The 16,760-nt window shown below is 40.3% G+C and overlaps 1 protein-coding gene across 16 annotated transcripts in view; it reads right to left on the bottom strand.

Annotated features, from left to right (window-relative positions):
• Nucleotides 1–16,760, bottom strand: part of GBF1 (golgi brefeldin A resistant guanine nucleotide exchange factor 1) — a 126,432-nt gene that overhangs the window by 46,148 nt on the left and 63,524 nt on the right. Inside the window, exon 2 of one of the 16 annotated variants that reach the window (XM_089897301.1) lies at nt 3,115–3,175. The exons of the other annotated variants lie outside the window; for them this stretch is intronic. The gene's annotated coding sequence lies outside the window, so the exon portion shown is untranslated. The remainder of the gene's footprint in view (nt 1–3,114; nt 3,176–16,760) is intronic. 16 annotated transcript variants of the gene reach the window in all.

The following is a 16,760-nucleotide window of genomic DNA, read 5'->3' as shown; positions in this document are numbered from 1 at the left end:
CTGGAAAACAGTTTGGCAGTTTCTTAAAAAGCTAAACATACATTTACTCTTTGACCCAGAAATCCCACTCCTGGGTGTTTATCCCAGAAAGATGAAAACCAATGTTCTTCACACAAAAACCTGTACACAACTGTCTGTAGCAGCTCTATTCATAATGGCCCCAAAATGGAGAAGCCAAACGTCCTTCAGCTAGTGGATGGATAAGCAAACTGTGGTACAGACATGCAATGGAATACTACTTGGCAATAAAAAGGGAACAAACTATTGATCTAGGCAGCAGTTTAGATGAATCTCAAAGGCATCATGCTGAGTGAAACAAATCAGTCTCAGAAGGTTACGTACTGTATGATTCCATTTATATGACCTTCTTGATAAAACTATGGTGAGAGAATAGATCAGTGGTTGACAGGAGTTAGGGGTAGGGGGATGGTGTGACCACAAAGGGATAATAGAGGGAGTTTCCTGGGGAGGTGAGACTGTTCTGTATTCCAATTGCCCCAGTGGTTACATGGAGCTATGTGTGTGTTAAAATCCACAGAACTGTATACTAAAAAAAAGTCAATTTTACTATATGATAATGAAAAAATTTAAGTATTGAATCTTAATATACAAATCTCAGCCTAGTTCACACCAAGAATGGCATTCACAAGATGCAGCCCAATAGCAGGCCCTGCCTTCTAAGACTGAGGTCTGAAGATACTGAGATTATGTTTAAGGGAATGTCCACCTGTGAATGTGGACCTGAATTCAGAAACGCCCTTTCCCCTCAAGAGTTGTGGAAGGGCTAGACTGGCATGGGGAGTCCATTTCTTCTCTCCCTGGGCCCTTCTAACCAATAGTAGAAAGAATTTGTTACTGGAACTTGTTCTTTTGAAATCTTCAGTTCAGGACTTCCCTGGTGGCGCAATGGTTAAGAATCCACCTGCCAGGGGCTTCCCTGGTGGCGCAGTGGTTAAGAATCCACCTGCCAATGCAGGGGACACAGGTTCGAGCCCTGGTCCGGGAAGATCCCACATGCTGCGGAGCAGCTAAGCCCGTGCGCCACAACTACTGAGCCTGAGCTCTAGAGCCCGTGAGCCACAACTACTGAGCCCGTGTGCCACAACTACTGAAGCCCATGCGCCTAGAGCCTGTGCTCTGCAACAAGAGAAGCCACCGCAGTGAGAAGCCTGCGCACCACAATGAAGAGTACCCCACTCGCCTCAACTTGAGAAAGCCCGTGCGCAGCAACGAAGACCCAACACAGCCAAAAATAAATAAATAAATTTAAAAAATAAAGTAGTTAAAAAAAAAAAAGAATCCACCTGCCAATGCAGGGGACACAGGTTTGACCCCTGGTCCAGGGAGATGCCACATGCTGTGGATCAACTAAGCCCGTGTGCCACAACTACTGAGCCTGCACTCCAGATCACGCAAGCCACAACTACTGAGCCCACATGCCACAACTACTGAAGCCCGCACGCCTAGAGCCCGTGCTCTGCAACAAGAGAAGCCACCGCAATGAGAAGCCCGCGCACTGCAACGAAGAGTAGCCCCAGCTTGCCACAACTAGAGAAAGCCCGCACACAGCAACGAAGACCCAACGCAGCCATAAATAAATAAATAGATTTATTAAAAAAGAAAGAAAGAAATCTTCAGTTGAAGCAGGCGTGCAGAGACAGATCACACTTCCATCAATTTCAAGCCCACTGAACACAGTAGAGAAACTACTGCTTTGGTACATTAAGTCATTTGGCTTTGGGAACCCACACCCTAACCTTCCGTTCCTTGCTTTAACCCTTGGCCCATGAGAATTAGTTCCCTAAGACCTAGGTAAGACAGAGGCATTAAAAATATAGAGAAAGAATTTTACCAGGGCATACTTTATTTCCCATAATATTTGACACACAGGATACCAAACCCTACCTGGCTAAAGTTCCTTGGCAATATTAATGTTACTAAGGGAAGTGCTGATTTCTACTGCATTCAGCTTTGAGAAGAGATGGGGATAAAAAGCAAGGATGGGAAGGGACTTTCATCTGCCACAAAGACTAACCACTCCATGCTCAAGAAGCATTTGGGCCACCAAAGGCCCCTCTCCTACATGACGATGTTCATTTACCTGCTTCAAATGTATCAAGTCACAGTACATACATTATTACATAGCCATGTCCTGAAAAACCGCTAATCCAGCATCCATTAAATTAGGTCTGAATTCTGCTGGCCAAGCCCCAGCCTCTCAGGGGGCTGGCATCAAATAGGGAGGCTGGAGTAGGGTTTCAAACACCTGTTTCAGCCTTTTAAGTGTCCGATTCAGGCCACTGTGCTCTGGCAGCAGGGACCCTGATGATGTGGGTTCTCTTCTCCTGCCAAATCGTCAATTTAAAGAGCCTAGCCCCCAGAAGAGGAGGAAAAGATAGACTGGTGGGGGGGTTATAGCCACTTTGAAGAAATGTTTCTTTTAAAGTTAAACACACATCTATGCTATGATCCAGCAATTTCACTCAAGTATTTATCCAAGAGAAACTAAAATATACGTTCACAAATAGACGTGTATTATGTTCATAGCAGCCTATTCATAACAGACAAAAACTGGAAACACTCCAAATGTTCTTCAATAAGAAAATGAGTAAATTCTCTTATGGTTTGCCATACAATTCAATATTACTCAGTAAAACAGAATGAATCAAAACCAAAAAAACCAGTGATACATGCAACAACATGGATGAATTCCAAAAACGTGCTAAGTGAAAAGAAGCTAGGAAAAAAAAGAGAATATCCTACATGATTCCATTTATAGGAAATCCAAAACCAAAACTAATGCATGGTAATAGAACACAGAAAGTGGTTTTGTGTATGTGTGTGTGGGTTAACTTAAATGGGGCATGAGGAAACTTTCTGGGGTGATGAAAATGTTCTATATCTTTTTTTTTTAAGGTGGTTACTGAATTTACACAATCATCAAAATTTATCAACTGAACACCTAAGGTCTGTGTATTTCACTGTATGTTAATTATACCTCAATTAAAAAAAAAAAAGAGAACTGAGGGGGTCTGGGGTCAGCCTCTCCTACTTGGCATTATTTAGGAGAATGAAGATATAGAAGAGAAGAAACAAATTTGCTTCCCAACTCACCATTCTGGGAGCAGAGGCTCAACAGCCAGCTGAGCTGCCACCTCAGTAACCCTTGGGCAACCTTTTGGGAAAGAAGAGATTTTCAGGTGGTAACTGATATACCCTTAATGGGGCCCTGTTGTTCCCCAAAGGGGTGTCACTGAAATGTCTTCAATAGTGTTTACTTCCCCATTGCTAAAAGTATAATCAGGGTTCAACTTAGAAGAAAGTTCACATGTAACCAAAGTTAGGCCCTCAGTACTTAAAATTCAGGGACTTCCTTGGTGGTCCAGTGGTTAAGACTCCGTGCTTCCACTGCAGGGGACACGGGTTCAATCCCTGGTTGGGGAACTAAGATCCCGCAGGCTGCAAGGGTGCAGCCAAAAAAACCCCAAAAACAAACAAAAAAAACATTCAGTCTTAAAAAAACATTACATTATAACCATAGTAATAGACAAGTCAGAGCTCTAGTTCCAGAAATGTCACCACTCTGTCATGACGCCTTACACAAGACATGACCTCTAAGCCACAGATCCTTCTCAATAAAATGGGCCTGGATGACCTCTATGTTTCACTTTAGCTCTGCCACTGTATGATTTTAATACTCTTATAAGTTCATATGACCTCCAGGATCAGATGGGGAAGGCAAGCCTTGTAATCCTTCTCAGCATTGTTATAGAGACTCATCCTTTATTTTAATGAGGACGCCCCCAGAGGGATTCTGCATTTCATGTGAAATGATTTCTCCCCTCTAACACACAGAGTTAGACTCAAAGAGAACAGTTTACAGGTTAGGATGTGAGGTGATGCTTACACGGCAAACCCAAGGTGGCACAGGACAAAAGAAGAGTAGGTATCCTCAAAATCCAGTGGGAAGATTGAAGAAGAAAACAAACATATATCAAGTGCCTCTTATATGCAAGGTATGCATTGTACTAGACTACTTGCATACATCATCTTGTTTAATCCTCACAAGAACCCTGTAAGACAAGTTTTTAATCTCCATTTTACAGATGAGAAATGCAGGTTCAAACAGGTCAAGTAACTGCCAAGACAACCCAATGGTAGAGATGGGATTTGAACCCAGGTCTATTCAGCTCCAAAAGTTATGCTTTTTTCCACAACCATTTGGCAGGAAATAAGTTGGAGATCCTGCATCTCCAAGGGGCCCTATCACTTTCTCCTTCTTGTAACACATTTCACACATCTCACATAGCCCTTGGCACTATACAGAAGAAAGGGTTAAACCTACAGTTAGGAAGAGGAAATACCCTGGAAAATTGAAACACATGCTGTGGCTCTGACTAAATTTCACACCCGTTCTGTTGAGCAACATCCATACTGTGTGAGAAAAGATTCCTTCCTCCTCACCCCGACCCCATTCTTTATTCATTCTGTCACCTGCTGCCTTCCTTCAGACTAAGCTGAGGGGGAGGAAGGGAGGAAGACTATACATCTTTGCTTGGTGCATATTTAAGCCAGAGGTTAGTAAACCCAGGGTAGGAAGAAGTACTGTGTGAAAAAAGAAAAGGAAAAATACTTTCTCACTTCTACTTGGACTAGCACAGGAGGGAGCTCTTATGATAGGCCATAATGAAGAAAGGGGTTGGACTTCTGCTGGGGAGGCTGTTCTTCCTGAAGAGCAGGCAGAATTCAGGAGAACAAGGCCAATTTACACCTGTCCCCTTATCTGGTATTTCATGCTCAAGTGAACACTGAATTTCTGTCCATGAGAGTTATGCCTCACCCAGGAGAGCAAATGGGAAGGTGGAAACAATTTTTTTCCCTCTGCTACCCCCTTCAACCAGATTCCTACTTCCAGTACCAAATCACAATGGGTATAGTTATTTGGTACTGGAAGTTGACTGGATATAAGATACTTGTGGGAAAGTTAAGAGCCTAGGGTAGCTACTTGGTATAAAAGAAGGAAGAAAAGAAAGGTAAGGACAAGTGAACAAATGTCATTATGATAATCTCCAAAGATAGACCCATACAATGCCACCCCTCACATGCCCTTCCTCCAATCAAGAGGTAGAGCTTATGTCTGTTACCCTTCAATCAATGCAGGGGAAGTGACAATCTGGGACTTCTGTGCCCAGGCACTAAAAAGGCTTTGAAGTTTCTATTTCTTCCATTTTGGTGATCTGAACTGCCATGTATTGTACAAAGTCTAAGCTACTCTGAAAGAGAGAGAATTCATGAGGGAAAGCCCTGGAGACTGAGGCATCATGTCAAAAGAAGCCACGTGGCACCAAACATCCAAGCTACAGTCATAGCTGATGCAACCTCAGGAGAGACCCCAAGTGAGACCATTAGAAGAACTGCCCAACTGAGCCCTAGTCAACCCATGGAATTATGAGATATAATAAAATGGTTGTTGCTTTAAGCCATGAAGTTTTGGAGTGGTCTGTAATATAGCAACAGATAACTGAAACAGCTGGCTTTTGTTAAAAATGAAGCTAGTAGTTCTTTTGTCCTGGGTATATAACATAAACTGTATTGCAGAAATAAGGAAAATCTATCCAGTTTTAGCTAAAAGGAATTTATACTGGGGGGAAATCTCATTCCACTAGCAATTGAAAATAAAAAATACCTAAGAATAAACTTAAGAAATTTACATAAATGGGGGAAAGAAGAACCTACAAATTTTACTAGAGTCACAAAAGAAGTCTTGAATAAATGTGGAAGACAAAACATGTTCCTGGATAGGGAGGCCAAATATACTATAAAAATGTCAAGTCTCTCCATATTATTATTTTTATTTTTAAATTTTATTTATTTATTTATTTTGGGCTGCATTGGGTCTTCATTGCTGTGTGGGCTTTCTCTAGTTGCAGCGAGTGGAGGCTACTCTTCGTTGTGGTGGGCGGGCTTCGCATTGCAGTGGCTTCTCTTGTTGTAGAGCTTGGGCTCTAGGTGCGTGGGCTTCAGTAGTTGTGGCTCGCGAGCTCTACAGCGCAGGCTCAGTAGTTATGGTGCACGGGCTTAGTTGTTCTGTGGCATGTGGGATCTTGCCGGACCAGGGCTCGAACCCGTGTCTCCTACATTGGCAGGTGGATTCTTAACCACTGTACCACCAGGGAAGTCCCTCCCCATATTAATTTACAGTTTTAAATCAAAATCCCAATGGGAATTTTTAAAAGAACTTAAGTGACCCTGCACTTCACGTGAAAGAATAACCAGATAAGGATAGCCAGAATATTTTTTAAAACAACTAATGACAGAAAACATGCAGTATCATTTTTAAGTGAATTATAAAGCTATAACATATAAGCAAATATAATACTAGCAAAAGAATAGGTAGGACAATATGTAGTACATGATATATGATAAAAGAATATTCAATAAATGGTCCTGTAACACATGGTTAATTATCAGAGAGTACTGACGCTTGACAAAATAAATTCTATCTGATTAAAGGAAGACAATAATTAATTCACTGAACAAATATTTATGAGCACCAACTGTGTGGCAGTCACTGGGCTAAATAATAGAAACACCTTCATGGGGTTTCCTGTGTAGCGGAACAGAAAGACATTAGGGTTCGCATAAGTATTATGAAGCCAGGTGCTAAAGACTGTTCAAGAGTTAAATATAAAAACTGAAACATATAATAGGTAGAATAAAGTGACCTTATATGAAGGGAAAGGTAAGTAGTTATAAGATTCATCAACATATTCTTAGCAGAAGAAAAGGAAATGGAAGTAGAGCTGAAAAGGCTGAATACCAAGTGCCTTTAGAGGGAAGCACCAATGAGAAACAAGCTCTGAAATGGAAGCACCAGGTGGAGGGTGAGAAAAAAGGAGGGAAGAACAGAAAAAAATGGAAGAAGAGGAAATCACTGAAGAACTAATATAAGATCATCTCCCAAATGATACGATTTTCCTAGATCAAAAGGACCCTCACTAAGAACCTAGCACAATGAATAGAAAGACATCCACATCAAGTGTTTTAGAACACTAGAACAAAGAGATTGCAAAAAAGTTCCAGTTCAAACACAAAGGACTGAGAATCAATATGGCATCAGACTACTCAAGAGCAACACTGGAAATGCGGAGACAAACAAGCAAAGTGGGGATGGAGTCAAAATGGCGGAGTAGAAGGACACGGAGTTCGTGTCTCCTTGCAACCAGGGCACCTACTAGGTGCTGGAGTGGGACCTCGGACACCTAAGAGGACGGGAGGATTCCCCACACGCCTGGGTAGGACGCTGTGGGGGAAGGGGGGGAGGAAACATGGAGGCAGGATGGGACTGGTGCCCCTGAGGGGCAAACGGGGGAGAGGAGGAGCTCCCATGCTCAGAGGGGCCCACTCATGGCGAGGGAATCAGCAGGGATAGGGAGAGACCTTCAGGGGATCGGGGAATCAGAGGGGAATGAGACCAGCATCTCTCCTATCCTGCTCGGACCCCAGGCCTGGAACTCTGCCTTCTAGGGCCCCCTCTGGGCCGTAAGTCTAAGCTCCCCACAAAACCCCAGGCCAGGGCCTTTTCCAGCCTTTTTTTTTTTTTTTTTTGCTGTTGTGGCTCTGTTTTGCTTTGTTGTTATTTCATTTTTATTTTTTCTAACATATTTTTTATTTTTCTAATCTTATTTTATTTTTTATTCTTTGTTATTGTTCTGCTCCTTTTTGTTTGTTGCCTTTTTTTTTTTTTTTTTTTTTTGCCATACTGTGTGGCTTGTGGGGTCTTGGTTCCCAGGCGAGGGATCAGGCCTGAGCTCCTGCGGTGGGAGTGTTGAGTCCAAACTGCTGGACTAACAGAGAACCTAAGGCCCCAGGGAATTTTTTTTTTTCTTTTTTTTTTTTTTGCGGTACCCGGGCCTCTCACTGTTGTGGCCTCTCCCGTTGCGGAGCACAGGCTCCGGACGCGCAGGCTCCGGACGTGCAGACTCAGCGGCCATGGCTCACGGGCCTAGCCACTCCACAGCATGTGGGATCTTCCTGGACCGGGGCACGAACCCGTGTCCCCTGAATCGGCAGGCAGACTCTCAACCACTGTGCCACCAGGGAAGCCCCTCATGCCTGCAAACTCTAGTGCTGGATGCCTCAGGCCAAACAACCAGCAAGGTAGGAACACAGCCCCACCCATCAAAAACAATGAGATGACAAAAAAAATACCTTACAGACACAAGGTAAAAACCTACAAGACCAAATAAATGAAGAGGAAATAGGCAACCTACCTGAAAAAGAATTCAGAGTAATGATAGTAAAGATGATCCAAAACCTTGGAAACAGAATGGAGGCATGGAGCAAGAAAATACAAGAAATGTTTAACAAGGACCTAGAAGAACCAAAGAACAAACAGTGATGAACAACACAATAACTGAAATGAAAAATACACTAGAAGAAATCAAAAGCAGAATAAATGAGGCAGAAGAACGAATAAGTGAGCTGGAAGATACAATGGTGGAAATAACTGCTGAGGAGCAGAATAAAGAAAAAAGAATGAAAAGAAATGACAACAGTCTCAGAGACCTCTGGGACAACATTAAACGCACCAACATTCGAATTATAGGAGTCCCAGAAGAAGAAGAGAAAGAGAAAGGGCCTGAGAAAGTATTTGAAGAGATCATGGTCAAAAACTTCCCTGACATGGGAAAGGAAATAGCCACCCAGGTCCAGGAAGCACAGAGAGTCCCATATAGAATAAAACCAAGGAGAAACACACAGAGACACATATTAATCAAACAAAAATTAAATTCAAAGAAAAAATATTAAAAGCAGCAAGGGAAAAGCAACAAATAACATACAAGAGGATCCCCATAAGGTTATCAGCTGATTTTTCAGCAGAAACTCTGCAGGCCAGAAGGGAGTGGCAGGATATATTTAAAGCGATGAAAGGGAAAAACCTACAACAAAGATTACTCTACTCAGCAAGGATCTCATTCAGATTCAATGGAGAAATAAAAAGCTTTACAGACAAGCAAAAGTGAAGAGAATTCAGCACCACCAAACCACCTTTACAACAAATGCTAAAGGAACTTATCTAGGTGGGAAACACAAGAGAAGAAAAAACCACAAAAACAAACCCAAAACAATTAAGAGAGTGGTTATAGGAACATACATATTGATAATTACCTTGAATGTAAATGGATTAAATGCTCCAACCAAAGACATATACTGGATGAATGGATATGAAAACAAGACCAGTATATATGCTGTCTACAAGAGACCCACTTCAGCTTCCCTTGGCGCAGTGGGTTGAGAATCCGCCTGCCAGTGCAGGGGACACCGGTTCGAGCCCTGGTCCGGGAAGATCCCACATGCCGCAGAGCAACTAAGCCCTTGTGCCGCAACTGCAGGGCCTGTGCTCTAGAGCCCACGAGCCACAACTACTGAGCCCACATGCTGCAACTACTGAAGCCTGTGCACCTAGAGCCCGTGCTAGGCGACAAGAGAAGCCACCGCAATGAGAAGCCCATGCACCACAACGAAGAGTAGCCCCCACTCAGTGCAACAAGAGAAAGCCCACACACAGCAACAAAGACCCAACACAGCCAAAAATAAATAAATTAAAAAAAAAAAAAAGAGACCCACTTCAGACTTAGGGACACATACAAACTGAAAGTAAGGGGATAGAAAAAGATATTCCATGCAAATGAAAATCAAAAGAAAGCTGGAGCAGCAATACTCATATCAGATAAAACAGACTTTAAAATAATGTTACAAGAGACAAGGAAAGACACTACATCATGATCAAGGGACCAATCCAAGAAGAAATTATAACAATTGTAAATATTTATGTACCCAACATAGGAGCACCTCAATACATAAACCAAATGCTAACAGCCATAAAAGGGGAAACCAACAGTAACATAATAATAGTGGGGGACTTTAACACCCCACTTACACCAATGGACAGATCATCCAGCCAGAAAATAAACAAGGAAACACAAGCTTTAAATGACACAGTAGAGCAGATAGAGTTAATTGATATTTATAGGACATTCCACCTGAAAGTGGCAGAGCACACTTTCTTCTCAAGTGCACACGGAACATTCTCCAGGACAGATCACATCTTGGTTCACAAATCAAGCCTCAGTAAATAAAAGAAAATTGAAATCATGTCAAGCATCTTTTCTGACCACAATGCTATGAGATTAGAAACCAATACAGGAAAAAAAATGTAAAAAACACAAAGACATGGAGGCTAAACAATAAGTTACTAAATAACCAAGAGATCATTGAAGAAATCAAAGAGGAAATCAAAAAATACATAGAAACAAATGACAATGAAAACACACCACCCTATGGTGGTTTTGCTGCAAACCTATGAGATGCAGCAAAAGCAGTTCTAAGAGGGAAGTTTAAAGCAATTCAATCTCCCCTCAAGAAATAAGAAAAATCTCAAGTAAACAATCTAACCTTATACCTCAAGGAACCAGAGAAAAAAGAACAAGCCAAACCCAAAATGAGAAGAAGGAAAGAAATCATAAAGATCAGAGCAGAAATAAATGAAACAGAAACAAAGAAAATAATAGCAAAGATCAATAAACTAAAAGTTGGTTCTTTGAGAAGATAAACAAAATTGATAAAACTTTAGCCAGACTCATAAAGAAAAAAAGGGAGGATTCAAATCAATAAAATTAGAAATGAAAAAAGAAGAAATTACAACTGACACTGCAGAAATACGAAGGACCATAAGACACTACTACAACAACTATATGCCAATAAAATGGACAACCTGGAAGAAATGGACAAATTCTTAGAAAGGTACAACCTTCCAAAACTGAACCAGGAAGAAATAGAAGATATAAACAGACCAATCACAAGTAATGAAATTGTAATTAAAAATCTTCCAACAAACAAAAGTCCAGGACCAGAAGGCTTCACAGGCAAATTCCATTAAACATTTAGAGAAGAGCTAACACCTATCCTTGTCAAACTCTTCCAAAAAACTGCAGAGGGAGCAACACTCCCAAACACATTCTATGAGGCCACCATCACCCTGATACCAAAAGCAGTCAAAGATGTCACAAAAAAAAAAAAAAAAAAAGAGAAAAAAGAAAATTACAGGCCAATATCACTGATGAACGTAGATGCAAAAATCCTCAACAAAATACTAGCAAACCAAATCCAAGAACACATTAAAAGGATCAAAGACCACGATCAAGTGGGATTTATCCCAGGGATGCAAGGATTCTTCAATATACGCATATCAATGTGATACACCATATTAACAAATTAAAGAATAAAAAACATATGATCACCTCAATAGATGCAGAAAAGGCTTTTGACAAAATTGAACACCCATTTATGATAAAAACTCTCCAGAATATGGGCATAGAGGGAACCTACCTCAACATAATAAAGGCCATATATGACAAACCACAGCAAACATCATTCTCAACGGTGAAAAACTGAAAGCATTTCCTCTAAGATCAGGAATAAGACAAGGATGTCTCTCTCTCTATGTTGAACTATTATTCAACATAGTTTTGGAAGTCCTAGCCACAGCAATCAGAGAAGAAAAAGAAATAAAAGGAATACAAACTGGAAAAGAAGTAAAACTGTCACTGTCTGCAGACGACATGATACTATACATAGAAAATCCTAAAGATTCCACCGGAAAACTACTAGAGCTAATCAATGAATTTGGTAAAGTTGCAGTATACAAAATTAATGCACAGAAATCTCTTGCATCCCTATATTCTAAAAATGAAAGATCAGAAAGAAATTAAGGAAACAATCCCATTCACCACTGCAACAAAAAGAATAAAATACCTAGGAATAAACCTGCCTAAGGAGGTAAAAGACCTGTACTCCAAAAACTACAAGACACTGATGAAAGAAATCAAAGATGACACAAACAGATGGAGAGATATACCATGTTCTTGGATTGGAAGAATCTATATTGTGAAAATGACTGTACTACCCAAAGCAATGTAATCCCTATCAATGTAATCCCTATCAAATTACCAATAACATTTTTCACAGAATTAGAACAAAAAAATTTACAATTTGCTTGGAAGCACAAAAGACCATTAATAGGCAATCAATCTTGAGAAAGAAAAACGGAGATGGAGGAATCAGGCTCCCTGACTTCAGGCTATACTACAAAGCTACAGTAATCAAGACAGTATGGTACTGGCACAAAAACAGAAATATAGATCAATGGTACAGGACAGAAAGCCCAGAGATAAGCCCACGCACCTATGGTCACCTAATCTGTGACAAAGTAGGCAAGAATACACAATGGAGAAAAGACAGTCTCTTCAATAAGTGGTGCTGGGAAAACTGGACAGCTACATGTAAAAGAATGAAATTAGAACACTCCCTAACACCATACACAAAAATAAACTCAAGATGGATTAAAGACCTAAATGTAAGACTGAACACTACAAAACCCTTAGAGGAAAACAAAGGAAGAACACTCTGACATCAATCACAGCAAGGTCTTTTTTGACTCACCCCCTAAAGTAATGAAAATAAAAACAAAAAAAAACAAATGGACCTAATTAAACTTAAAAGCTTTTGCACAGCAAAGGAAACCATGAACAAGATGAAAAGACAACCCTCAGAATGGGAGAAAATATTTGCAAACGAAGCAACTGACAAAGAATTAACCTCCAAAATATACAAACAGCTCTGGCACCTCAATATCAAAAAAAAACAACGCAATCAAAAACGGGTGGAAGATCTAAATACACATTTCTCCAAAGAAGACATACAGGTGGCCAACAAACACATGAAAAGATGCTCAACACCACTATCATTAGAGAAATGCAAATCAAAACCAAAATGAGGTATCACCTCACACCAGTCAGAATGGCCATCATCAAAAAAGCTAACAATAAATGCTGGAGAGAGTGTGGAGAAAAGGGAACCCTCTTGCACTGTTGGTGGGAATGTAAATTGGTACAGCCACTATAGAGAACAGTATGGAGGGTCCTTAAAAAACTAAAAAGAGAACTACCATATGACCCAGCACTCCCACTACTGGGCATATACCCTGAGAAAACCATAATTCAAAAAAACACATGTACCCCAATGTTCACTGCAGCACTATTTATAATAGCCAGGACATGGAAGCAACCTAAATGTCCATCGACAGATGAACGGATAAAGATGTGGTACATATATACAATGGAATATTACTCAGCCATAAAAAAGAACGAAATTGGGTCATTTGTAGAGATGTGGATGGACCTAGAGTCTGTCATACAGAGTGAAGTAAGTCAGAAAGAAAAAAATATCGTATATTAACACATATATGTGGAATCTAGAAAAATGCTACAGATGAACCTATTTGCAGGGCAGGAATAGAGACACAGACATAGAGAAGAGACGTGTGGACATGGGGTGGGGGAAAGCGGGGGTGGGACGAATTGGGAGATTAGGATTTCATATACACACTACTGTGTGTAAAACTGATACCTAGTTGGAACCTGCTGTATAGCACAGGCAGCTTAGCTTGGTGCTCTGTGATGACCTGGATGGGTGGGATGGGGGGGTACGGTGGGAGGGAAGTTCAAGAGGGAGGGGATATATGTATACATATAGCTGACTCACTTTGTTGTACAGCAGAAACTAACACAACACTGTAAAGCAACTACACTTCAATTAAAAAAAAAAAAAAAAACCAAAAATAGAAAAAAAGGAGCAAAGCCACCATATTCTGAAAGAAAATAAGTTCCAAACTAGAATTCTATATCCTGTCAGACCTTCACTCAAGTGTCAGTACAGAATATAAATAGTTTCAGATATACAGTCTAAAAAAAGTTTATATCCCAGTTATCTTTTTCTAGGAGACTTTGGAGAATTTTTAAACCAAAACGAGAAAGTAAACCAAAAAAGAAATGGACATGAGATCCAGGAAAAAGGAGTCCAGAGAAAAGTGAAGAGAAGTTCCAGGATGACAGTTGTGCCTAATGCCTAGAGAGCAACCAATGCAGAACGGAAGAAGAGGCTAGCAGGCACTGAGAAAGATTCTCTAGGAAGAGATAAAAATGGAGTAGAAGAGCTGTGTGTTTGATCATGTGGGAAAATAGTATTCAAAGAGTTTTAAAAACTGTACTGTAGAGCTTGAGAAGAAACAGTAATACTAACATAGAAAACTGAGCATATTTTTCAAAAAGGGAGTAAAACTTGACTTGGTAGTGAATAATACTTAATATCTTAATAAGGTAAAGACTGAATATTGATTTAACCAATTGGAGGCAGAACTATATTGGGAGGATGGAGGAAAGGAAATTGAGTATCAAGTAGTACCGCAAAAGTGTTATCTTTACATCTAGGAGTAGGAAGTCAACAGATATTGGTTCAAATGTTAAAAATCTACTTTTTAAAAAAAGATAGTATCAGCATATTACTTAGAAATATAAAAGTAGATACCTGAACAAACAGCTAAAATAATATAGGGAGGGGACCTTAAAAGTTGTTGGTGTGGGGGAGTTATATGCCTTGCAGCACTGACTTTTTTTTTTTTCTTTTTTGGCTGTGCCAGGCGGCTTGTGGGATCTCAGTTCCCCGACCAGGAACTGAACCTAGGCCACGGCAGTGAAAGCCTGGAATCCTAACCACTATGCCACCTGGGAACTCCCACTATTTGACTTTCTAAAACTATGTGTTACCTAAACAGAAATAAAAATAATAAAGGAAATCTATTATAAGGAAATAAGAGTGATAGGCCAAGAATTTTGCACAAAGAAATTTATACTACACTGCTTATAATACTGAAAACTGAAAATAGTCTAAATAACCAATGACAGGGAACTTCATTTTTTTTTAAATAAATTTATTTATTTTTGGCTGCGTTGGGTCTCACTGCTGCGTGCAGGCCTTCTCTAGTTGTGGCGAGCGGGTGCTCCTCTTCATTGTGGTGCACAGGCTTCTCATTGTGGTGGCTTCTCTAATCACGGAGCATGGGCACTAGGAGCACAGGCTTCAGTAGTTGTGGCCCACAGGCTTAGTTGCTCCACAGCATGTGGGATCTTCCTGGACCAGGGCTCGAACCCGTGTCCCCTGCACTGGCAGGCGGATTCTTAACCACTGTGCTACCAGGGAAGTCTCCCAATGACAGTGAACTTTAAATAAAAATTCTGAAACATTCATACAGTGAATATCATTAGATCTTATTTTTGAAGAATGCGTAATAATGTGGGAAAATGCCCATAATATAGGATAACAGAAAAAAGGAAAAGGCAGAAATATATAGAATATGATTTGAATTTTGCTAAAGGGTGTTACTGCATGTGTGTGTGCATAAAAAAAAAAAAGTTATTTCTAGGTGATTGGGCTATGGGTGGTTTTGGGCTATGGGTGGTTTTTATTTCCATCTCATATTCCCCTGTATTTTCCAATGTTTTCTACATGGAATAGTATATTATTACATAATTATTGAATATTATTTTTAAAAAATTTTAAAGCTAGCTCAAAAAAAGGGAGAACTAGGCAGCCTAAATCACAGGAGTCTAATGAAATACTATCACTAAGTTTTAGTGAAACTGACACTTACCCAAAACTTAATAGGAATATTTTGTTGTTCATGTATCCTAAGAATTACTTTTTACTATAATATTCTGTTTTTAGAAAATTAAAAATAATCATAAAAACTTGGCACTTATAAGATCACTGAAATAATACTAGTCTTTCTGGACCCAAGTCCCTCACCCTCTCCTTCAATAAATACTAGTTTGCATCTCCCACAGGCCTGGCCCTATGTTAGACTTTGGAGATACAAAGACTAATAACCTATAGACTTATAGACTATAGACTACACACTATAGACTACACTAGCTGTATGATCATAGCCAAACTTCAAATTTTCTAGGTCTTAACTTATTAGCTTTTCTGTCTATCTATCTATCTAAATGAAAATGACCATACAGCTCTGAATTTAATGACTATGACTTCTAATTATCAGGCATGGCAAGTGCTCCTACTTGTTAACTGAGGTACAGTTTTAAATCTGTAGCTCACATAGGACCTAAATGGTGGTTCTGTTCCTAATGCTTGTTGAATAGTCACTAATACTGGATGAGACAGAGTATGAAGAAAGGGGAAGGGGAAGAGGACAACTGAAATTACCAGAAATATAAGCAGTCTGTGTCCTCACCTAAACTATACTCAGTCGAAAAACAAAGAGGTAGAGCCTCTCAAGAGTATGACCTAGGGACTTCCCTGGTGGCACAGTGGTTAAGAAGCCGCCTGCCAATGCAGGGGACATGGGTTTGAGCCCTGGTCTGGGAAGATCCCACATGCTGTGGAGCAACTAAGCCCATGTGTCAAAACTACTGACCCTGCGCTCTAGAGCCCGCAAGCTACAACTACTGAGCCTCCGTGCCACAACTACTGAAGCCTGCGTGCCTAGGGCCCATGCTCCACAACAAGAGAAGCCACCGCAATGAGAAGCCTGCACACTGCAACGAAAAGTGGCCCCTGCTCGCCACAACTAGAAAAAGCCCATGCCCAGCAATGAAAACCCAACGCAGCCAAAATAAATAAATAAATTTTTTTTTTTTAAAAATGAGTGTGATCTAAACATAGAGGTAACTGACAAGAGACTATTGTCCTCATTTGGATATGAATTGGTATGTCACTTTGAAATAAGGTAGATAAAGGGAATGGCAAAGAAAACTGAGTACAAACAATAAAGAGGATTACCACTGCCCAACTTGCAATAAAAGTAGGAAGCATTACTGCCACCATGATGTGTCAAGATTCAT

This window comes from Delphinapterus leucas, chromosome 16 (genome assembly GCF_059928025.1).
Source record: "Delphinapterus leucas isolate spDelLeu-1000000601 "Yukka" chromosome 16, BTC_Dleu_Yukka2, whole genome shotgun sequence".
NCBI classification, from domain to species: domain Eukaryota; kingdom Metazoa; phylum Chordata; class Mammalia; order Artiodactyla; family Monodontidae; genus Delphinapterus; species Delphinapterus leucas.
This window is presented reverse-complemented; position numbering and strand designations above follow the sequence as displayed.